The sequence below is a fragment of the Sciurus carolinensis genome, chromosome 13 (genome assembly GCF_902686445.1).
Source record: "Sciurus carolinensis chromosome 13, mSciCar1.2, whole genome shotgun sequence".
Lineage (NCBI taxonomy): Eukaryota > Metazoa > Chordata > Mammalia > Rodentia > Sciuridae > Sciurus > Sciurus carolinensis.
This window is the reverse complement of record NC_062225.1, coordinates 56,878,085-56,901,856: the sequence shown is the minus strand read 5'-3', so window position 1 is coordinate 56,901,856 and position 23,772 is coordinate 56,878,085. Positions and strand designations below refer to the sequence as shown.

The 23,772-nt window shown below is 37.0% G+C and overlaps 1 long non-coding RNA gene across 1 annotated transcript; it reads right to left on the bottom strand.

Annotated features, from left to right (window-relative positions):
- Positions 1-16,195: 16,195 nt before the first annotated feature.
- LOC124962728 (uncharacterized) lies at positions 16,196-22,146 on the bottom strand. Its single transcript, XR_007104569.1, has 3 exons — positions 22,054-22,146; positions 21,459-21,500; positions 16,196-16,673 (listed from the first exon to the last, which is right to left on the bottom strand). It is a non-coding gene; the product is annotated as an uncharacterized LOC124962728 (long non-coding RNA).
- Positions 22,147-23,772: the final 1,626 nt, after the last annotated feature.

Below are 23,772 nucleotides of genomic sequence, written 5' to 3'. Positions count from 1 at the left end.
CAAAAAGAAAAATTGCTTCCCATCAATTTTTTCTGTTTACTGTTGTACACGTCTTAAAATCAGTGCTCAGTAGAAATGAAAAATGACTTATCTTTAATTTCGTGTTTTTTACCAGGTGTTCTAAACTAAGCCCACAGAAACTAATTAAATTGTAAAAGTAGAACAATAAGCCTGCTGTTAGTCTAGATAAGAGCTTAGCTGATCAAAACCCCATGGATTTGTTTTAGAAGATTCTAAAGAGCAGCTTTCCACTGCTACTCAGTTCATTTCCAAGGATTCTGAATATGGAAGAGCCTAACAAACAAAAGTACTGAAATGATCCATGAGTGGGCCTGGCTATTAATTCATCCAAATTGAGCATACATTTTACTGGATAATTTTTGTGATGGGAATAAAAGCAGGGCTCTTTTTATGATTTTTAAAATTTGTTCTAATTGGCTATATATGACAGTAGAATGCATTTTGCCACATTATACACAAGTGGAGCATAACTTCTTTTTCCTCCTGCTGTTTACTGGTGTGCTGAGTCACACCTGTAGTGTAATCATACAAGTGTACAGGGTAAGAATGTCTGTCTCATTCTACAATCCTTCCCATCCCCACCACCCTACCTGTCCCCTCACTCCCCTCTGCCCAATCCAAAGTTTCTTCATTCTTCCCTACCCACCCCACACTATGGATCAGCATTTGCTTATCAAAGAAAACATTCAAGCTTTGGTTTTTTGGGATTTGACTTATTTCACTTAGCATGATATTCTCCAACTCTATCCATTTACCTGCAAATGCCATAATTTCATTATTCTTTAAGACTGAGTTAAGATTCCACTGTGTATTTGCACCATGTTTTCTTTACCCATCCATCTGTTGAAGGGCATCTAGGTTGGTTCCATAGTTTAGCTATTGTGAATTGAGCTGCTGTGAACATTGATGTGGCTGTGTTACTGTAGTAAGCTGATTTTTCAGTCCTTTGGATATAAACCAAGGAGTGGGACAGCTGGGTCAAATGGTGGTTCTATTCCAAGTTTTCTTAGGAATCTCCGTACTGAAAAGCAGGGCTCATTTAAACTTGGTAAATCAATCTTCTATCTCAATCATTGGCTGCTAAAGATCAGTTTCTAAGTTTGCTTAGGGACTTTTTTCTTTCTTAATTTCCATTCTTATGTTGCCTTTTGCAGTTGGTTTCAGAAAGTCTGTAAATGTCTGCTACAATCATAGTTTATTTTACAATTTATAGTCCTGAAAGAATACTAGGGAACACATTGCAGTCCAGGATTATGGGAAAAGAAACCACATCATAAAAATCAACCACAATTATTTACTATTAACTTCCTTTTGATGTTGCATTGTAATAGACAAATTTAAGATAGGGGTATTAGGAATTAAGGTGAATCAATATACTACAAAGACTCCTCTCTCTCCTCTCCTCTCCTCTCCTCTCCTCTCCTCTCCTCTCCTCTCCTCTCCTCTCCCCTCCCCTCCCCTCCCCTCCCCTCCCCTCCCCTCCCCTCTCCTCTCCTCTCCTCTCCTCTCCTCTTTCTTACAGTACTGGAGATTCAACCCAGGACCTTGCACATACTAGGCAAGTGCACTACCCCTGAGCTACATTCTCAGACCTTTTTATTTTGAGACTGACCTGAAATTTGGGATCCTCCTGCCTCAGCCTCCCAAGTAGCTGGGATTGCAGGTGTGTACCACTGTGCCCAGCTCTACAGTTTTTCTACATAGTTCCTGCCCTGGAGAGTTTACAAACAAGACTAGAAAATAGATATATCCACAAGAGACAAAGACCCAAGCAATACAGTCTAGACTCCAGGGTTGAGTTAAGCAGGTAGTAGCCACACTACATAGTCAGGAAAAAAGTAGGGATTAATCAGTTTATGTTGGACCTTGACTAACATCAGGGATATTTGCCTTTTACCTGGGAAAGAAAAGATTGCTAAGTTAAAGTGAAAACTCTGGTAAGATTTAGACATCAAACATCTGGTAAAAATAAAACTTAGGGCAGAGAGCCCTCTAAAATTAAAATATGTAGGTGGTGGTTTAATCCAAAGACAAGTAAAGCTGTCCAGAGAACATTTCCCTTGGAATTTTGCAAGAGAGCCATTCCCACTACGAACTGTCACAGGATATTTGTAATCAGTTAAGTATAAACCAGGCCCCACCACTAAAACTGCCTTTTCTGTCTAGGACCTTGCTCAAATTATTGTTTACCTTTGGATTTCAAGTGCTGAATTCCAAGGAATTCATGGATTTAGACACATGGCCTGGAATAATCTGGACATTCACCTGAAATTATGCAATCAAGGGAGCAATTAAAACATGCTTTGGATTTGCTCAGGGTTTGTTTATTTTATTTCTTTAAAACATACAGCTCTTACCATGATACTTACTAGTTTATTATCATTTGTATGCTATTGTCTATGTTTTCAAATTCTCTCTATGCATTTTGTCTCCTCAGGGAGAACATAATAATAACAGTAGTAGTAATTTACCTTTATTGATTACCTACCTTGTGTCAGACACTAACTTAATGCTTTTACATTTATTTGTGTAATTAACTCACATGTCAGGTAAAGAAGCTGTTGCTATCATCCCCTTTTTATAAATGAGAAAAACGAGTTATAGAGACGTTAAATAATTCATATAAAGTCACACCAACTACTAAATTGCAGATGTGGAATTCAGAACTAGTGATATGCTTTACTCCAAAGCCAGTACTTTCAAAGATATCCATGTACCATCAATTTGAAGCAAAGATCTTTTCTTTCTCAACTATGAATCCTTGAGACATTCAGAAACAGTTGAATCTCTAAATACAATAAATAAAATACAATCTAACCAACTGAAACATAACAAGGCCATTCTCTGTACTGACTTCAAATGAATTGAAATTCTACAGAAGCAAAAAGTCTTAACATAGATGCAACTGTTTCACCCACTAAATCATAATATACTTAGATCTAGGAACTAAGTCTTGGGCATTTTGTATCCCCAACCCACCCCCAGCCTCTCCCTTCACCTACATAGTGTCTAATATTGCTTGACAAATGCTGGATAATTATCAATAGTAGACCAGTCCCTGAATCCAAAAATGTGCCTGGAGTAGAAAACCAAACCAAACAAAAATCCTTCCTTATTCTAGGAAAGTAATCTAGAGTTCCTACTCCAGTTAAGTTCCCACTTTTAAAACCTACTATACTTCTGATAATTCAAACTTTTTCCCCTTAGAGACAATCACTTAATATGATAGTTCATTTTAGGTGTCAACTTGACTGAATTAAGAGATGGCCTGGTGACTGGCAAAGCATTATTTCTGGATAAGCCTATGAGGCGTTTCTAGAAGAGAATGGCATTTGAACTCAGTGAACTAAATAAAGAAGATCCTCCCTCACCCAATGTGGGCAGGCACCATCCACTTACTGAAGGCCTGAATAGAGCAAAAGGGAGAGGAAAGTTGAATTCTCTCTGTTCTGGAACTGGAGCATGCATTTTATCTGCCCTGGAATACTAGAACTCCAGATTCTTTGACCTTTGTATGGTAAGACTTGTGCTTGTGGCCCACCAGTTTCTTAGATATTTGGCCTTGGACTAAGAGTTAAATCATCACCTCCCCTGATTTTGAACTTGAACTGAGCCATATTTACAGCTTCCCTGGTACTCCAGCATTCAGGTGGCCTATGGTACCATTTAGCCTCCATAATTATATGAGCCAGTTCTCTTAATAAATCCCCTCTCATCTATCTGTCTATCATATTTGTTGTTTCTCTGGAGAACCCTCACAAATATAATCAGAATGGTAGAAGAGTGTTTCAGATTAGGGGATGCATAAACTGAAACTGAGTCCAATTTCATAAATTTCCATATTAGCTCCTCCCTATCCTCTTTTCTCACTATAGGAAGCTCTGATTCCTAAACAAGAAGTCATTGGTTCCAGTGAGCTCCAAAGAATAATTCAACCAATAATTTAGAGATGTCCTGCAAAATCTTAGAGATTCTAAAGCAAAGAATCCCTAAAGCAAAGTTTCCCAAGTGAGAAATGGGTTTCTTGTTAAAGATAGACCAGTAGGTGGAATTCTCAAACTCGGCCTGTCCTGTTACTCCTTAAACATGATTGGAAGCAGCAGCATAATACCAATATGCTAGTCTTAGCATTGAGGTCATTTTTCTAGCCCCAAATACATTTATTTGTCTATCTTTTTTATAAAAGAAGAAAAATCCAAGGGACTTAAATCCCAAGTATCAATTGAGTATTAAATGGATCTTGAGGAGGCATAAATTAAGCCTGAGGAAGTTGATAATACAGATTTTTCAAGGAATTGAAATCAAAGGGATTACTTATATTTAAATTTGTCTCAGGAAGTAAAATTATGGTAACTGTATATTGAAACAATATAATTTCTATCTTTAGGCAGAAACTTAAAATTTTCAATGGTTTATCCTATAGTTTTTCTAATCTCTCAAGGTAATTTTTAATTACTGCAATTAGAAAACAAGATTAAGACCCACAAAAAGCATAAACAAAGATGAAATGCTGTGTCTTTTGCATAGTCCACTCTTCTACTCATCACTCTGACTAGCAAATTCACTAACTAAGAAACACACAATTGATTGCTTTCAGGAGCAGACATATTATGACATTATCTTGTGGTGGATTTCTCATTAGTAGTGTCCAGGGACCACCTCAAAGTTCTGAAATTTCCACTAAATGGCCAGAGATTTTAAGCATGGAAACCCCAAAGGACTCATTTAGATCTTAATGATGGCATAGCTGGTTGGGTTGCCAAAAAAGATAAATGGCAGCATAGTGGGACTGGACTTACTTTAATCTAGACTAAAATTACAGAGAGACACATCTGGAGACTCTATATTAGAATTAGATTTTACATCCAACATCTTAGATTCATATTCCAGCATAACAAATTGAAACTGTCCTGCAAAATGCTTACCTGAAACACTTATCCAGGAATACCTATAATCATAATTTTAATAGTTGAGCTTTCACAAACTGGCATTCAAATTCAGAAGAATTTTGTGTATCGTATCAGTCTATGTCCAAGTCTGTCTGTGCTTTTTTAAAGTCAGGTTTATTGAGTTATAATTTACATAGAATAAAACTACTTTTTTATTCTGACAAATGAATATAGTTGTGTAACACCATCAAGATTAATCAAGATATAGTGTTCTATATCTTATATCACTCCAACAAACCCCTCCCTCCACCCCCAGGCAACCACTTATTAGCTCTCTGTTTCAATAATTTTATCTTTTCCAGAAAGTCATATAAATGGAATCCCATAGTATGTGACTATTCGAGTCTGATTTCTTTCAGTATAATACATTAAGATTAATCCATGTCACTGTATGTATAACTTTGTTTCTTTTTACAGCCAAGTAGCATTCCATTGTATGGATGTACCACAGTTTGTTTATCCATTCACCAGTTAAACATTTAAGTTATTTCCACTATTAAGCTATCATGAGTAATGCCACTGTGAACATATATGTACAAGTTTCTGTGTAAACATGTTTTCATTTCTCTTTCATAAGAAAATATCTAGAAACAGGTAGCTGAAACATGTAGTGTTTAATTGTATAAGAAGCTACTAAATTGTTTTCCAAATGGTACATGAAAAAAGGTCCAGTTATCATTCAACTTGTACCACATCCTTGCCAGAACTTAATATTGTCATTTTTTTTTAATTTCTTTTTGCCATTCCAGTAAGTAAATAGGGTTTTTCATTATGGTTTTAATTTGTATTTTGACTAATAAATTTTGACTAATAATTTTGACTAATGACTAATGATCTTTATTAGTAATATATTTATTTTCCACCTATACATCTTCTTAGGTGAAGTGTCTGCTCAAATATTTTATCAAATTTTAATTGCATTTTTTAATTATTGAATTATGAAAGTTCTCATTATTATAAATTCTAGTACTTTATGAAATATAAAAGCTGGCTTTAAGAATTGTGATTTATCATCTGATCACAGTGACATATATCTGTAGGCCCAGGTACTTGGGAGGCTGAGGCAGGAGGATCTCAACTCTAAGGTCAGCCTTGACAACTTAGGGAGACCCTGCCTTAAAATAAAAAAGGCCCAGATGTAGCTCAGCAGTAGAACTCCATAGAACTCCTCTGAGTTCAATCCCTAGTATTGCAGAAGGGGGAAAAAAATATATATATATATGTAATTTATCACAGGCAATTGCCAACATAGTAGCAAATGGAAAAATGGTTCCTTCTTTGACCACAAAGAAAATAACCACAGACAAGTGTCCTTTAAGAGTCTATCTGACAGAGGGAATCAAAATCACCAATACCTAATCACTAATACCGAAATCCTGATGCCAGTATCACTGAAGACAGAAAACATTGTAGAAAAATGACATCATTCACAGTGAAAGATGATAAAAGTATGAACTTTAAATACATTAGTTTAGCACTCTAAAGGAATGCTTTAAATGGAGAAAGTGGCACTTATACATTTTAGGAAATAATATGAAAAGTTAACTAAGCCATAACTGGCTTATTTGTTTAGACTATACCCTAAATCCTGATAGTTCATCCAGCAAATGCTGTTGGATCCTGTAAGTTAGACTTTAAAAGTAAATATTGTGTATATAAGGGCCTTTAATAACTTTCCACCACAAACTTTTGTCAGTTTGGAGATTCTAGGTTTACAACTTTCAGGCCCGTTTCTAGAAATCATTAACTACCACTTCTTATATTTTAATGCACCTAATAATCACGAGGAGTACTTCTTTTAAATGCCAATTCTTATTCCCAGATCATGAGATTCCAAATTAATGAGTGTGGGAATGCACCAACTGATCCCAACAGTTTTCTGTACACTACAAAAAGAATAGCATTTGGTGGGTACTTGATTTGAAAAGCTGAGTATGAAGTTATAGCAATATGGTATCTTAACACAGCATTTTACGGATCTTAACCTTAAACATATCTTTTCAAGAGACAGACCAGATATTCATAGTTCCTCTAGCCACTCTAACTATATAGTATAATTTATTAATTGAAAACAATGACAATAGCTAATACCTATCAATTGCCTAATATTTTAAAGATTCTATTGTAAAATCTTTAAGTACTTTTTTAGTTAAAGATTTTGGGGGATTTTTTTTTTCATTTTTAAAATAACTGTTTGAGCCTGGTGTGATTCAGGAGGCTGAAGCAGGAGAATAACAAGTTCAAGAACAGCTTGGGGGTTACTTAGGGAGACCCTGTCTCAAAATAAAATTTAAGAAAGAGCTGGGATATAGCTCAGTGGTAGAACAACCCTGGGTTCAATCAGTAGTACAATAAACAAACAAACAAACAACAACAAAAAAAAAACTTTGAGACAAAAAGGTGATATATTTATTCTATTTTAAGATGATGAACTGAAGTGCTTAGGGATTTTAAGTAATTCACCCAAATTTACAGAGCATAATTAAGTAGGCGTGTCAAAAACCTCAAGAACTAAAAAAAAAAAAAATAGTTCTATGCAGTACCTACTTCAACTAAACCTGTATTAGTTATCCATTGCTGCAAACAAATGACCCTCAAAATATTTTCAAATATCATATGCATCCTAAATAATTCACTGGCTCTCCTGGCAAATGAAGTGGATGAATTGGAGTCCAGAGTAACAGAGTTTAGATGAGAGCATATTCAAAGATATATTGAAAATAATATCTTCGGACTTTCTCATACACAGTAAAAAGAGAATTTGAGTTGGTTTTGTTTTTTAATTTAAATATAGTATACTTAATTCAGTAGAAGAATAATGCTATTAAAGTCTTTCCTAATGATATACAAAAAAGCTGTACTATATTGATAGTGTCAACTCAATTAAAGGGCAAAAAGAGACCTCTACCTGAATAGAGCAGTGTTCACACAATTACCAGAATAAGCCTGAATCTAACTGACAGAGAAAAGGAAGAGAAAGATGGAAAAGAAGGATGAAACAAGAAAAGAGGAAGAGAAGGAAAAGAAACGTAAATTGTTTCTCTTTAGTTCAGATTTAGGACATGGGCAAAGTCTGCTTGTCTCTATGACCATATGTCACAGACATTTCTATCAGAAAATAGAAATCTGCATGAAGTTCACAGTAACAGTCAATGGGGTTGGTGGGAATGAAGCTGTTCTGACAATAAGCTGCTATTCTACTCCTATCCAACCTACCTCAGTGCACAAGTCCATAAAAAGTCAACTCAGAGGGATTCTTGGTCTGATTGAACAGAGCCATACAAGTGGGAACATGGTGTAAATGTCTGAGAAGCAAAAGGAGTTTTGACATAATTTAGGTCACCAAGGAAATAAATTATGACTCTTTTTAATGATGTTTGAAATAGTAAAGTTTCTGTTAATAGAATTATTTTTTAAAAGATAATCCTGAAGTTCTGAAAAACTGGTTTATTGAAAGAAATGAGCTACTCACTTGTTCTTCATTTATTAAACTCTTTCACCACTTCTCCCCTTCATTCTGTCTATCCTTTCTACCTTTCTAGTCATATAGTCTATTTCATTACTTGTATCTTCATCAGAAAAATGGACAGGGCAAAGTCAAGCATATTAAATATGTTGTGTTAGAGTTTGGATCTTAAATGTTCCATAGAATTCCAGGTAGTAAAAATCTGCTCCCCAGAGTGTCACTATTGGGAGATAGGGGAGCCTTTAGGAAGTGGACCTTAGTGGGAAGTTTTTAGGTTATTGGGGGTATACCCTTGAAGGGAATTATAGGACTCTGCTCTCTTTTCTTCTTTGCTCCCTGGCCATAAGATGAACAATTTTGTTCCACCACATATTCCTGCCATGATGTGCTGCCTCACCCAATGGGGACACGTCAGTCATGGACCTCCAGAACCGTGATCCAAGATACACCTTTTCTCTTTATAAGTGGATTATCTTGGATATTTATTATAGTGGTGGAAATCTGACTAACACTATGCTACTTGTTATGTGTCTTGTGGGAAGACAGTTGAGATTGTTTTGTTTGATTGTTTTGAAGAATTAGGCAGGACTTCCAGCTATGGTGGAGTAAAGAGGTCAGCAAATATCCCACCTCCCCATCCAAAAACTCTAAAATTGGGAGGGGGAGTTCAGAAATAACCATTTTAAGTTCCTTAGATATTTATTGCAAATATTTTTTATTATTTGTCTTTTAATTTTGCTTATAATGAGTTTTCAATCAGAAATGTTTCATGTTTATATGATTGACCTCTGGGATTTATGTCATACTTTTAAAGAACTTTTTCATCCTGAGAGAAGGTCTCTTAGTCACTGAAAGACCAATTCACACTAGTCATTATCTTGTGTTAGTTTTCTTAGTTTTATTTTTGGCTTCCTGATGAGATTTGGCAGACCATTTAGAATCCTAATGGGAGATTAAGATAATACTCTAGTTCTTTGATAAGATTTCTTTTTTAACTTTAGTTTTATTATCAGGGTATTTTTAAAATTATCTATTCTTATGACGAGTTCTCCTATTTTAATGTGTCTAGATATCAATTGAAAACTTATTTAAAATACTCGCCCCTCTCCCCTGAAGTCTGACTTCCAGAGGTAGAATGGATTGGGGTCTGAGAATCTGCTTTTAATCAAATTTCAGATGATTGTGATGTGGATCATCTACAAGTCTCACTTTTTAAAATCCTGGTTTGGAGCTCCCTTTATTCCATTTGGTCAAATTTAGGTTAGGTTTCCTGGGGAGGAATATATCACTCAGGGTCCAAATAGGAGGTGAATGTTGCGTTCAAATTCAAATAAACTATTCTCGAGGGTGTGGATCTGGGTGAGGTGACCACAGGGAAAAGCAAGAGAACGTTGCTACAACTCATTGGCTTAAAGATGAGAGGAGAGTGAATGGTTACTGCTGCTGGAGGAAATTCTGTACAGGTGGCCTCCTTGAGAGAAACAGGAAACTTTGGTCAAGGGACACAGCCAACGTGAGTTGGCAAAAGTGGAGAATAAATACATTCACTTCATTCCCCTTCTTTGATTTCCTTCCTGAGATCCCGAGGGGCAAGACTGAGTTAGAACCTGGTAGGTGTGGGAGTCCTTGAGATTTCCCATAGAGGTCAGCCTTCTGTGACAAAACACAGGTTGAAGAAGGGTGGCAAGTGGATCTAGAAGAACTGAGGATATCTGGCACAAGAATGGAAGAATTATACCTTGGAGAACAGCCCGTGTGAAACAGAAAGCATAGCCTTCTTGAAGCGAAAGCATGGGAAAGAAGATCAGCAGCAATACTTAAGATCTGGTATTTGAATAAGAAAACTACATATTCTATACCATAGATTGGAACAAGTTGTCTATTCTTTAATTTGGGAAGGTATTACAGGAAAACTTTTATGTTAATTGCACATTAAATTATCCGTGTTATTGAAGAGTTAATTTATATAAAATTTGGTCTGTCCTAATTCTAGGAATTTATTATTGTATCTATACCCCAGCACATAAACCACAAAGGCTGCTCATTTTACTCCTGGGTGGTAAGCCTGCTTCACCCTGCACCAGCCTGCTGATAAGAATGAACCACAAATGTCAACAGGAATAGATGATAATCACCCTGGAACCTGCCCTTTTCCATACCCAGCCAGCATTGGCTTGGATTTTATCTCTGTCAAGATTGAAAGCTCTGACCCTAAAAATACTACTTTTTGGAATAGGCCTGATATGTTAGTTCTGCTTGGTTACTGGTTATTCTGGACCACTCAGGATTTCTAGGGTTGATTTGGCTTACTTGAGATTTAATATGACTTTCTGTGTGCATATAACCTTTAGAGTAGTCGGAAAAGTGTGTATTTGCATTTCTAAATATGGAATGAATCAGCAATGGTGTTTTAGTGACATGCAAAATTGCCAGATCTTCTAGTCCCTCCTTGCAGTCACCGCCTGATTCATTTAGCAAACACCATGTGTGAGCTATCATGGTAACTCAATTATTGTCAAGTGCATTGGCACCAATTAAACTGTTTTTCTTTTCTTTTTAGCATGTTTTTATCCTCATCTCCCTAGATACTGCTCAATGGTTGTGTTGGAAGCCAAAATCTAATAAAAGCAGAACATCAGATATATTTATGCCTTGCTCTATGGAAAAATTTTATCAACAGGAAGGTAAAGGAAGTAACGAGAGAAACGGTTATATTGAACTAAATTCTGACCAACAAAGATCTGGTTAATGATTTACAAATGACAGACCTTGGGAGAAAGGAACTCTATCAGTTGGAGTTAGTCCATGACCAGGCACCATGCTGGACTCTGGATGAAGAGCAGCACATGGCACAGTTCTACCTTCCCAGTGCTCTTTGGCCATTTCTAGAAAGGAACAGAAAACTGTGTACAATTCCGCATAAAGTAGTGGTATCCAAACAACTCACATCCAGTTGTACTTTTAAAACTTGAATTGTTCAAATGTTTTATTTGTTAACATAATTATGTGACTCAAAATGTAAAAAATACAAAAGGAAATGTCATAGAAATTCTGTCACCTCTGTTCCCCAGCCACCTAGTTTAGTTCCCCTATGTAGGAGCAATCTATTTTACTAGTTTCCTGAGAATCTTTTCAGAGAAAATTCTATGCTTATACAAACAAATGCAAATAATATATTTTATCATAAATATATTATTTGCCATCAATTGCAAGATGCACCATTATTGTTTTTATTACTATAAAAGTCATTTCTAAAAAAGCCTGCCAATGAAACTGACATGCCATCTATTACATAACATATTCTAATTTCAGAAACATCAAAAATGTAAAAAATATGTACATATTAAAATCAAATGAAGGGGATTTGGGGATATAGTTCAGTTGGTAGAATGCTTGCCTGTCAGCATAAGGCCCTGGGTTCAATCCTGAGCACCGCAAAAAAAAAAAAAAAAATCAAATGAATCATAATCTGTATTCATTTCTTCCAATGTTACACAAAAGATAGCATCTGATGTTTATGGTTCTGTATTCAGTGATATACCTTGAGCTTATTCCACGTCATTGCCAAAGCTATTTCCTCCTTTTTCTGACTGAATAGTGTTCCATGGCAGAACAGTAAAGTGAGGGTTTTAACATATATGCTCTAAGTCAGAAAGTGGAGAAGGAAGGAATAGATTGTTCTTTGGAAAAGATAGTGAATAAACTGTAGATGGTTAAAAGAAAAAAAAGTAATCCATATTTGCCTCTTTTTCCTCTAAGGATAAAGTTCTTCAACTTGGAAAGAAAAAGAAAAATGCCATGAAGGGGAACTCAAGTCTGACATAGAAAAAAATTGGAAAATGTTATCTAGACAATTTACTGGAGTCAGTATGTCTTGAGTTGAGTTTGAACAAATACAAACCACGGTCATAAAACAAGCACAGTATGTGACAGAACCATTCTTGGGAAATTTTGTGAAATAATGAAGAAAAGGAGAGGGGGCTGAAGATGGTGTTAAAGTGTTGTTTTTGTTTTCTTTCCGGTACTAGTACTGGGGACTGAATGCAGGGCTGCCTCATCACTCAGCTACATCCCCAGACCATTTTATTTTTGATTTTGAAACAACACCTTGCTAAATTGCCCAGGCTAGCCTCCAACGTGCTATCCTCCTGCCTCAGCCCCCCAAATTGCTGAAATTACAGGCATGTGCCACCATGCCAGACAGGGTAAGAAAATTTTACAGAGGCTGGGGTTGTAGCTCAGTGGTCGAATACTTGCCAACCACTAGGTTTGATCCTCAGCACCAAATAAGTAAATAAGATAATGGTATTAAAGTTTTTTTTTTTTTTTTGCGATCCCCAGCACCCAACAAAAAAAAAAAAAAGTTTTTTTTTTGCAAAGATAGGTAATGTAGATTATAGGAAATACAGGTTTGTAAAATTTCCCATCCACAATAAGATTTAGAATACATATTAAACAGATGGTTTATTAACATTTAAAGAGTAAAAATGTTTTACTTTTTATTTTTAATTTAAAGAAAAGAAGGTGATTAGAAGGAACTAGAACAGGCTTGCCAGAGATGTTGTACCCTACCTAGGTTGCAGGGAAAAGAACCAGGGAGACACCTGCTTTGGCGGAAAATTGAGTGACCTACGTGGTGCATCCCTTTGTCATTCTCTGTGTGACACACTATGGAGGACATGAGCATAATGCTGAGTGGAACTGAATTCAAATCCTGTTTCTAACAATACCTGCTGACTATGGGCAATGTACTTCATTTTATTTCCTTTTCCTAAAATAAGGAGATTCATTTATTGATTCCTAAGTTATTTTCTGTTAATGATATTTTGACTATAACCTGATGGGTCAGGAGAGCATGGGAGACTGAGTTTGTTGGTGTGAGCAAAAAGTCTGGTGTTTTTCAAGATCTCTTGGTGGAAGTGATGCAGAAATGTGGGTTGGTTTACCATCTAATTCTGATCAGGTTAACATTTGGGTCCTTGTGAGTGATGCAGAGCAGAATTGCCAACTAAACCTTCCCTGGATTCCTGACTCTCAGAAACATAAGATAACAGACACCAATAGCTTTAGGCCATGAGGGTTTAGAGTAATTTATTTCACAGCAATAGAGGAGTAAGCTGCATACTTTGTAAAAAATATTTTTAGTCATAGATGAATACAATAACTTTATTTTACTTATTTTTATGTTGTGCTGAGGATCAAACCCAGTGCCTCACATGTGCCAGGCTCTACCACTGAGCAACAATCCCAGACCCTAAGGTGCATACTTGAAGGGTCACTGACAAATCTAACTGTGTCCCAAGAAGGACAGGCAAGGAGCACTAGGGTTTGAAATCCTGTGATGCATGGAATGCACCTGAGATGTTTTGTGGGAGCGGGCAGCTCTTATGAGGACCTGGTGCTATGTTCCAGCATCTTTCAGCTTGTGATGGGGTCGGGGGCCTTCTCTGTGATTCTAGCAGGCAAAATGCTGGTGGAAGTAGGTTGGGATTCTCACTGAGGGGTCATTCTCTAAAAGTCACAACTAACATGAGAAGGGAATCCTTAAATAGGGTTAGCAGAAGGGTCCCAGCTGAGGCTTAATGGAGCTGGTGGAGGCTCCTACCTAAGAAGAAAGGATGTCTCCTTATGGACAGTCTAAGGCATTTTCTCCCATGGTTTGGGGTCTAGTTTTAAGATACTCAAAGCTGAAACCAGGTATGGATTGGAGCTGTGCTCTTACCTTAAATAAATACTTAAAAAATTGTTCTCTCTACATTAAACCACAGACTAATGGAGATCAGGGTCTCTTCCCTCTGCTGAATGTTGAACAAAAGCAGCTGTCAGCTTGGTGGGCCAAGGATTTGCGCAAAGATATTATTTACATCCACACCAGCCTCTAGAATCGTCAGTGTACTTTCACAGACCTCCTCTGGTCTGAGACCAACACTGAGTAGGAGGCAGGGATGACTCGCCTCTCGTGGGCTGAGGACACTGAGACTCAGAGCTAAGTGATTCATTCCATATCACACAGCTGGTAACTGGTCAGGCAGGGACCGGGGACCTGGATCCCATCCAAGTTCTAAGAGAAATATCACAGGAAAGGTGAACTGCAGGTAAATAGATTCTGCTGGGGATGGGGGTCACCAGAAGGGTCTCTGGTAAACGTCAAAGTTAATCAGAGCAAACAAACCAGTGAAGCAGAGACCAGCCTTGATGTGAATTCCCAGCTTCTGAACTGCAGGAACAAGCCCATGGTTGCTCGTTTTGAAATTTGAATACTTGGACAGTTTCCTTTCCTGAAAAAGGAAAATTACTGACTATGGAAGATATGAGGCATTGAGGAAGAAGCATACTTTCCCCAAACTGTGGGGTGTGAGAGGGTAATTGGCACTATCATCCAGAAACTTGGGGTTTAAACCTTATATTCCTGTGGTAAGCTTATCCTTTTTATCTTAAAAACTTATCTACTGCTTACCGGGAAATTTCTCAGAAGGATTGAAGGGAAAGGGAGATTCTGGCTTGGTTCCTACTTCTACCACTCTAGAGAGTCCCATTCAAACAGGGTGAGTGTACCTTTTCCAGGATGCTGTGTTCTGCAGGCTGAGGGAGGGTGTGTTGGGGTGTGGGGAAGTAGAAGAGGAAAGGTCAACAGTCACACCTCTTTTCAAATTAAGTCTTGGCTCACATCTTCACTTTTGACTCTACTCAGTCCTGGGTAGAAACAAGCTCTAAAGGCCTAGGTAGGCAAATACACCTACTGTCTTTTCATTTTAAGTGAGCAGTGGTCCCAGAGGCCTCCAGTAAGCCATGTTAAAGCTGTTATTTCATTCTCAGAGTGGCATTTCTATCCAAAACAATCAGTCCAGAACCATTTCACCAAAGAGTTGGTCGTTCCTTTCCAGGGACTCTGCAGATGTTCCTTCTGTCTGTGAGGAAAGAGTGGCAGAGGTTTGGACCCGATGCTTCCCTCATCCATCCTTTGCCCTCAGCCTTTTTTTTTTTTTTTTTTTGGAGGGGGAGTTACCATGGATTGGACTCAGGGGCACTTGACCACTGAGCCACATCCTCAGTCCTATTTTATATTTAATTTAGAGGTAAGGTCTCACTGAGTTGCTTAGCACCTCGCTTTTGCTAAGGCTGGCTTTGAACTCTTGATCCTCCTGTCGAAGCCTCCTGAGCTGCTGGGATTACAGGCATGTACTACCATGACGAGCTTGCCCTCAGTCTTGAATGCTTCCTAGCTGGAACAGGGAGGCAGTAATTCCTAATGTAGAAAACATGAGCTTGGGAGCTAGCTAGACTGTCTTGTATCTGTCTCCTTCACTTTCAAGGCGTGGGAAGATGGCATGTCATGTTGCCTGGGTCTCAGTTTCCATGCATATAAAAAATGATAATACTACTGTTAACTTTATGAGATTCTTGCAGGAATTGAATGAAATCATATGTTATACTTAAAATAGTTGCAGGTTATGTTACTTCCACAAAAAAAATGTTAGTTCCTTTGTCCCAGATTTATTCTGTTTCTGGTTTCTGCCAGAGTCTCCAATTATGTCAGTTACCTGGACATTTTCACTTGTGGAAGTGAGTTTACCAAGTGTACTCTTCTTCTTATGGAATTGTACCCCTAGGTACAATTCTTATGTGTTGTACCCCCAGGGATTAGAAAAGTGTGTATTGAACAATCTACCAAACTATTTAATCTGGATTGCTTGGGTCTAAGAGCGTGTACCTGAAAGACTGAGGGGCAACTTCTGCAGTGAGGCTTAGGATAAAAATGTGACTAGAAGACTTATGAGTTGGTCTATGACTATGGAGCAAGGCACAGGCTAAATGGCCAACTCAGGGTCAAAGCAGGGACTCTGAAAAAAGACTGACCATCAGCAAATTTGTGGAGTCTGTGAGCATCTCTTCCTACCTCCTGCTTTCCCTTTTTAGATATTGATTTCTTTTTAGGATCCAGCCAGTCCCTGTATTAGTTTCCTGTGATTGCTGAAACATAAGAGGTTTAAAACAACACAACACAGAACAAACAACAACAAAAATCCAAATTCTTTCAAAGTTCTGGGGTCCAGAAGTTCAAAATCAGGATTATATTTCCCCAAGGGCTCTCAGAATGAACCTTTCCTTGCCTCTTCCCACTTCTTGTAGCTGTCAGCCTGCTTTGACTTCCTTGGCTTGTGACCTCATCACCAGTCTCTGCCTGCATCTTCAAATGCTCTTCTCTGTGTCAGCATCAATCTCTCTCTGCTTTACTCCTATAAAATAAGGATATTTGATATTGAATATAGGACCTGCACCAATAATCCAGCACAATGTCCTCATCTCAAGATCTTTAACTTAATTTTAATCTGCAAAGTTCCCTTTTCCAAATAAAGTAGCAATCATAATTCCAGATATTAAGTTCCAGAGATTCAGATGTAGACATATGTGTGGGAGCCACCATGCAATCCACTAAAGCCAGACTTTACTTTATTAATTCTAATACTTAGAATGATAGTGGGATAGAAAAAATTTATGTTTCCAAATTCAAAATTTTCAAATTAAAAAAATGTTAACAAATAAATTGGCTAAAAACTTTCAAAATTTTGAGAAAGGTATTGACTCCTATATTCAAGAGACTCACTGAACTCTAAATAGGAAAACACAAAGAATTTCATTCTGAGATGCAGCATAAGCAAACCACTGAAACCAGAGACAGAGAAAAATCTTGAAAACCAGAAGAATTTGTACATCGCATACAAGGGAACAACAATTCTAATGACTGTGAATTCTTCATCAGAAATGGTGAAGGTCACAATGTAGTGAAGCAACATTTTAAAAGCTTGGAAAGATTATCAGCCAAGAATTCTATGTCCAGCAAAAATAGCTTTTAGGAATTAAGGTAAAATGAAGATAGTATCAGATGCAGAAAAAAATAATATAATTTATCACCAGCAACTCTTATTACAAAAACAAAATGAACAAAAAAAGAGCTAAAAGAATTACTTCAGGTAATTAAACTAGAGGAAATTTAGAAGATTAGCTAAGAAGAGTAACATAAATGGCAAAAATCCCAATATAATAGATAATTTTCTCTTAAGTTCTTTAAAACACATAGGACAGTTAAAAACAAACTTAAAATATTGTTTTGAGATGTTTTCAAGGCACATAAATGTATCATACACATAAAACAACCAAAATATAAGAGGGGGAGAAGAAAGGGATCTAAATAGGGTTATGGTTTCTACATTCTGCTTGAAGTGGTAAAATATTAGCTAAACATAAACTATAAAATTCAAACAGTGTGACATAATACCGAAAGCAATCACTAAAAAGCTATATAAAAAGATATATTCAAAACCACAAGAGATAAACTAAAATGGATTACTGAAAAAAATTTTAATAATGCAAAAGCAAAGTCAGGAAAGAAGAGAAAGAGGAACAAAAAACAGGACCACCATGAAACAAATGATAAACTGGCACACTTAAATTCAAATTTAAATTAAATGTAAATAATCTAAACATACTAATACAAAAATATTGCCAAACCAGAGAATGAATATGTACATGCATATATATCCTTGCCAAGATTCAACTAAATGTCATCTACAAAAAAACCTGCACTAAATATAATAAGGATGGATTAAAGAAAAAGGATGGAAATAGGTATACCATGTCAACATGAATGAAAACCAAATTAGAATTCCTTTATTAACATCAGACAAATTAGACTTCAAAAAGTAAAATTATCAGGGATGAAGATATAAGAATCAATTCACCAAAAAGACATAATAATGCTAAATGTATATGCACCTAACAACAGAGTTTCAAAAGATATAAAGGAAAACATGATAAAACTGCTAGGAAAAACAAACACAATTGTAGTTGCAGACTTCAAAATTCCCTTTTAATAAACAATAGAACAAGAGGACAGAATCTATCAGCAAGGATACAGAAGAACTGAAAATTATCAACCAACTATTATTTAATTGCCCATTTATAGATTGTTCCTTCCAGCAGCAAGAAAATACACAGTATTTTTAAGTGTTTTTGGAATCACCTCCAAGATAGTCCATACTCCAGGTCATAAGACAATCCATAATTTAAATGTACATTTAATTTACAATTAAGATAATTGAAATAATACAAAATATGTTTTATGACCATAATGTAATTAAACTAGGAATAACAGAAAGATATGAGGAAAATTTCTCCAAACTTGGAAATCTAAATAATACTTATAAAAAATCTTGGATCAAAGAGAAAATATCAAGGGAAAGAAAAATTTTTATAACTAAATGAAAATCATGCAACTAAAGCAATGTTTAAAGGGAAATTCTAAGCACTGTTAAGTTAGAAAATAAGAATGAAAAAATCTAGACTGATATCCCTCACGAATACAGAGGCAGAAATCCTCAACAATATGTACAGCAATATGTAAAACTAATAATACAACACCAAGTGCAATTTATTCTGGGAAGTCAAGGCTGGGTATGGTATTGGTAAAACTAGAGACATGTAAGTAATAGAACAACAGAGAGTCTAGAAACAGACATACACAAATGATTGATTGATTATTATTATTATTACTATTTTTGCAGTACTGGGAACTGTAACTCAGGGATATTCCACCACTAAGCCACACCCCTAGCTTTTTTATATTTTGAGACAGGGTCTTGCTAAGTTGCTGACCTCATATTTAGGGTCTTTCTGCCTCAGCCTCTCGAAAAATTGGAATTACAAGCATGTGCCACCCCAACTGGCAGGGGGCAATTAATTTTTATTTATTTATTTATTTTTGTACTGGGGATTAAACCCGGGGGCACTTTACCACTGAGCTACATCTCCAGCCCTTTTTATTTTTTATTTTGAGACAGGGTCTCACTAAGGCTGTTCTTGAACTTGCTATTCTTCTGCCTCAGCCTCCTGAGTCCCTGAGATTATAGGTGTGTGTCACTGCACCTGGAAAGAGCAATTAATTTTTAACAAAGGTATGAAAGTGATTCCATGAACAAAGGACAACCTATTCAATAACAGGAAAAGACTGAAGATATACATACATATGTATATAAATATATATATATCCCCCCAAAAATGAACTTTGACCTATATATCAGAGTATAATTTATAGAAAATTTAACCTAAAATGAATAATTCATCTAACTGTAAAGCCAAAAGCATGCAATATGTTTGTTTAAAAACTAGAAAAATGCCTGGATGTGGTGGTGCATGCCTGTAATCCCAGTGCCTTGGGAAGCCGAGGCAGGAGGATCATGAGTTCAAAGCCAGCCTCAGCAACTTAGCAAGACTCTAAGCAACTTAGTGAGACCCAGTCTCTAAAAATGGGTTGGGGATGTGACTCAGTGGTTGAACACCCCTGGAACCCCTGGGTTCAATCCCTAGTACCAAAAAAAAAAAAAAAAAAAAAAAAAGCAAACGAACAAGGAAAATGATTGTGACCATAAGTTTTATAAAGAATTCTTAGATATGGTACAAAGCCAATTTGTAAAAGAAAAAAATTAGGTAAATTAGACTTAAAATGGAAAACATTTTTCTTCAAAAGATATTGCTAAAAGAACTCAAAGACAAACTATAAATATGGATCAAATTTTAGCCAATCCAAAAAAGGATATGTATCCAGAATATGTATAAAACTTTCAAAACTCAATGATAAGGAAGCAACCACACAATTTTAAAAATAGACAAAATATTTGAATAAACATTTCACCCAAGAAATTATGCAGATGGCAGATAAACACATGAAAAGAGGCTCAAAATCACCAGCTATGTGAAAAATGAAAACTAAAACCACAACGAGATGTTACTGTACACCTCTTAAAATGACTAAAAACACCACCACTATCACCATCCCATGAAAATACCAAGTGTGGGTCAGGATGCAGAAAAACTAGAACTTTCATACCTTGCTGGTAGGACTGTGAAATGGTAAAGACTCTGAAGACAGTTTGTTACTTTTTTATATAGTTTAACGTTTTCTTACCATACAACCTAGCAATCTCATCTTAGATATTTACCCAGCAGAAATGAAAACATGCTCAATACAAAATTTGTCCGTGGATGCTTATAGATCTTTATTTATAATCACCAAATCCTGGAAATGCCCTAAATGCCCCTCAGTGAATGCATGGCTAAGTAAAGTGTGCATTCATTCAGTGAATCATGACTTGACAATAAAAAGGAATAGATTATTGATACACTCAACAATACAGATGAAGCTCAAAGACATTTTCACTGAATGAAACCAGTCTTAAAAAGTTACATACTGTGTAATTGCATTTATAAGATTCTGCAAAGATAACACAATTGGGATAAGGTACTAAGAAGTGATTGCAGAGGGTAGACAAGGTGAACCGTTTCATTACAAACTGGTAATGTGAGTAAATTCCCAAGGGTGACAAAACCATTCTGAATTTTGATTTGGGCTGTGGCATGAGAGTTCAAAGAAATACACATGTGCAAAAATAAATTTTATTCTTTGTAAATAAAAAGAGAATTATAAATTAAGGCTATGTGTTCATATGTTTAAAATGTTAGGCATCAAAAACATTGGGGAGGCCAGACCCAGTGGCACAAAACTGTCATTCAGTGATTTGGGAAGTGGAGGCAGGAAGACTGCAAATCCGGGGCCATCTTCAGCAAGTTAGCAAGGCCTCAGCGACTTAGTGAGACCCTGTCTGAAAATTAAAAAATAACAAGGACTGAGGATGTACCCCCTGGGTTCAACCTCTAGCACCCCCTTCAAAAAAAAGTTTGGGAGAGGTACAAGTTCCTCCTTTCACAGTTGAAGAAACTTCAGTGGAAGAGTTTAAGTAACTTAATGCCAAAAGAACTACAGAGCCATCACAGGAGTAGATTTTCTCTTGGGAAATATTTCTGATGCCTATTCTCCACCCCAGGCCCAGCCAGTCTGATCTAACCTGGCCTGTTTTTCTTTAGGGAGTATCTAAATTCAGAGTTAGCTATGAAAGAGAATAGAACCTCAGTTACATGTGCCAGTTAAAACAATAGCAGTGTGAATTAATATATATAACTTATCTTACAGAGCGTGAAGTCATCATGATCTTGACTTCTTATGGACAGACCTATGGGTGACAGCGAGGGAAGATGTTTACAGTAGGCCCGAAATTGCAAAACGAACAAAAATATAAGCAAACGAGTGGGCTCTGGAGCTGGACCACTTGCCTATGAACCCGGGCTCTGCTGCCTACTTACTGTGTGACCTGGGAACATTGCTTAGTTTTTCTTTACCTTAGTAGCTTCATTTGTAAAGTGTACCCTAATTTTACATACTACTTAGAGATTTTTTTAAACCTTATCAATTATAGTATGATAGCACTTTCTCATCATAGATTATAAAAAGTGTTTTAAAAAAATTCATGCTTTTAAAAAACACATCTTTGAAAAAAAAACATGTCTTAGAATCAAATAAATATGGTAATATTATTTCAATGGGCTGTTTCAATGATTAAAAGAACTGTTAAATACTAATGCTTGGTACATTGTCCTCAACCAATAGTTGTTAGCTATTATTATTGGTGTTGTTATTACTATTATTTTAATAAATGAATAGTGGGACTTGTATTGCAATAAATTGTAAAATGTTCCTCCCAGCCACCCTTCATTTGCATATCCTACCTATTTTGCTGAATGTTCAAACTTTGGCACATGCAGGCGGAGAGCAGAATGAAAGAAACATTCACCACCTCTCAATTCCTGTCAGAGAAAAACTGCTATGACATGGTAAGTGTTGTGGCGGCAGGGTCACTTCTTGCATTGGCATGCACACTGGTTCTCACAAGGTAAAGGAGTGGGGGAGGGAACTTGAATGAATTTAGCAGTGTATGCGTCAATCCTGTGCAGAAGGACAGGGACAGAAGGCCAGGTCCAGCAAGGACATGGACCTGGGCCATAGTTCTGGGTCTGCTGCTTGCCAACCATGGCCCTTGAAGCATGTGATTCAATATGTCCTGTGAGTCTCTCTTCTCTGTGAGACAGAGATAAATAATTACCACTCAACAGTCCTATGAGGGAGATACATAAATTAGGGTTCCCTTTGGGCTAAGATGGCTATAAAACTCTACCACAGCTGCATGGGGAAGCTGGCAAGTCACATTTGTTTCCTTATATTTGTATTTATATTATCATTCAAGTTCCTTGGATTTCCCATGCAGTCCTTTATCTTACTCCCAGAAGGAGCAGTATATAGGGGGATACCCAGACCCAGTCTTAGGGTCGTTCTTAGTGGGATGTTGGGCCCAAGGAAAATCCTTTTGTGTTCTAAGCCTCCACCCACAAATCCCATTATCCAGGAACTACCTTGGGAGAAAGGATTTGCTGTCAGTGTTGGTGATAAAAGAATTGAAAAATGAAATGTTCCAGAGGGAGTACATTTCCTGAGAACTACTTGTGCCAGGTCTTGTACCTACCAGTAATTCAATACCCCTTGTTATTCTGTAAGGTGTTGCTACCACTCTGTTATATTTGAATAAATCAAAGCCCATTGAGAGGTGAGTAATTTATCCAGGATGCTAGAGCAAAGTCACTAAAGTGTCCAAGCTAATTCCTCTCACACAGGTGCTGCACTAATGGGATAGGCCAGCCATCAGACTTCCCAGGTGACAGCTAAGCATGAGCATGTCCTTTCTTCCTTTCATTCTTTTACCCAACAGCTGTCTATTGGGAGCCTAGAATGTGCTGTAGGCACTAGGAATAACCCCGACGAATCCCACACGTGGTCCCGGATTCAGGGAGTGTGCAGAATAGTTGTGTTTTATACTTTAGCCCATTTTCTGTCATTGATGGCCTTCTCACTGGCAGAATCCCAAGATGGTGGAAGCCATCCCATGGCAAGAAGACAGAGTACATGTGTGTCTCCTCTGATCTTTCTCTTACTTCTTATAAAGCCACCAGTATTTATTTGGGGGTTCCTTATCTGATCCTAATCACTTCCCAAAGGTCTCACATTTAAACACCATAATTGGATTAAACTTCCACCCTCTTACCCTCTTAATAGCTCACAATGGGGAGTCAACTCTAACATGAGCTTCAGAGCAGACAAATCATATGGGAAAGGCCATGGTGGGCCCAGGTTTCATGGGCCCCAAAGCTTAACCACTTTGAAGAACCCTCTGTGGGAAAAGGAATTTAAAATGAGGAATACAAAATTAGAACCAGTGAGCTATGGGTATAGTTCAGTGGTAGAGTGTATACTCAGCATGAGCAAGGGGCTGGGTTCCATCCCCAGTGAAGAAGGAGAAGGAGAAGAAGAAGAGGAGGGGGAAGGAAGGAAGGAGGAAGATAGGAGGGGAGAAGATAAAGGAGACAGGGGAGGAAGAGGAAAAGGAGGAGAAAAGA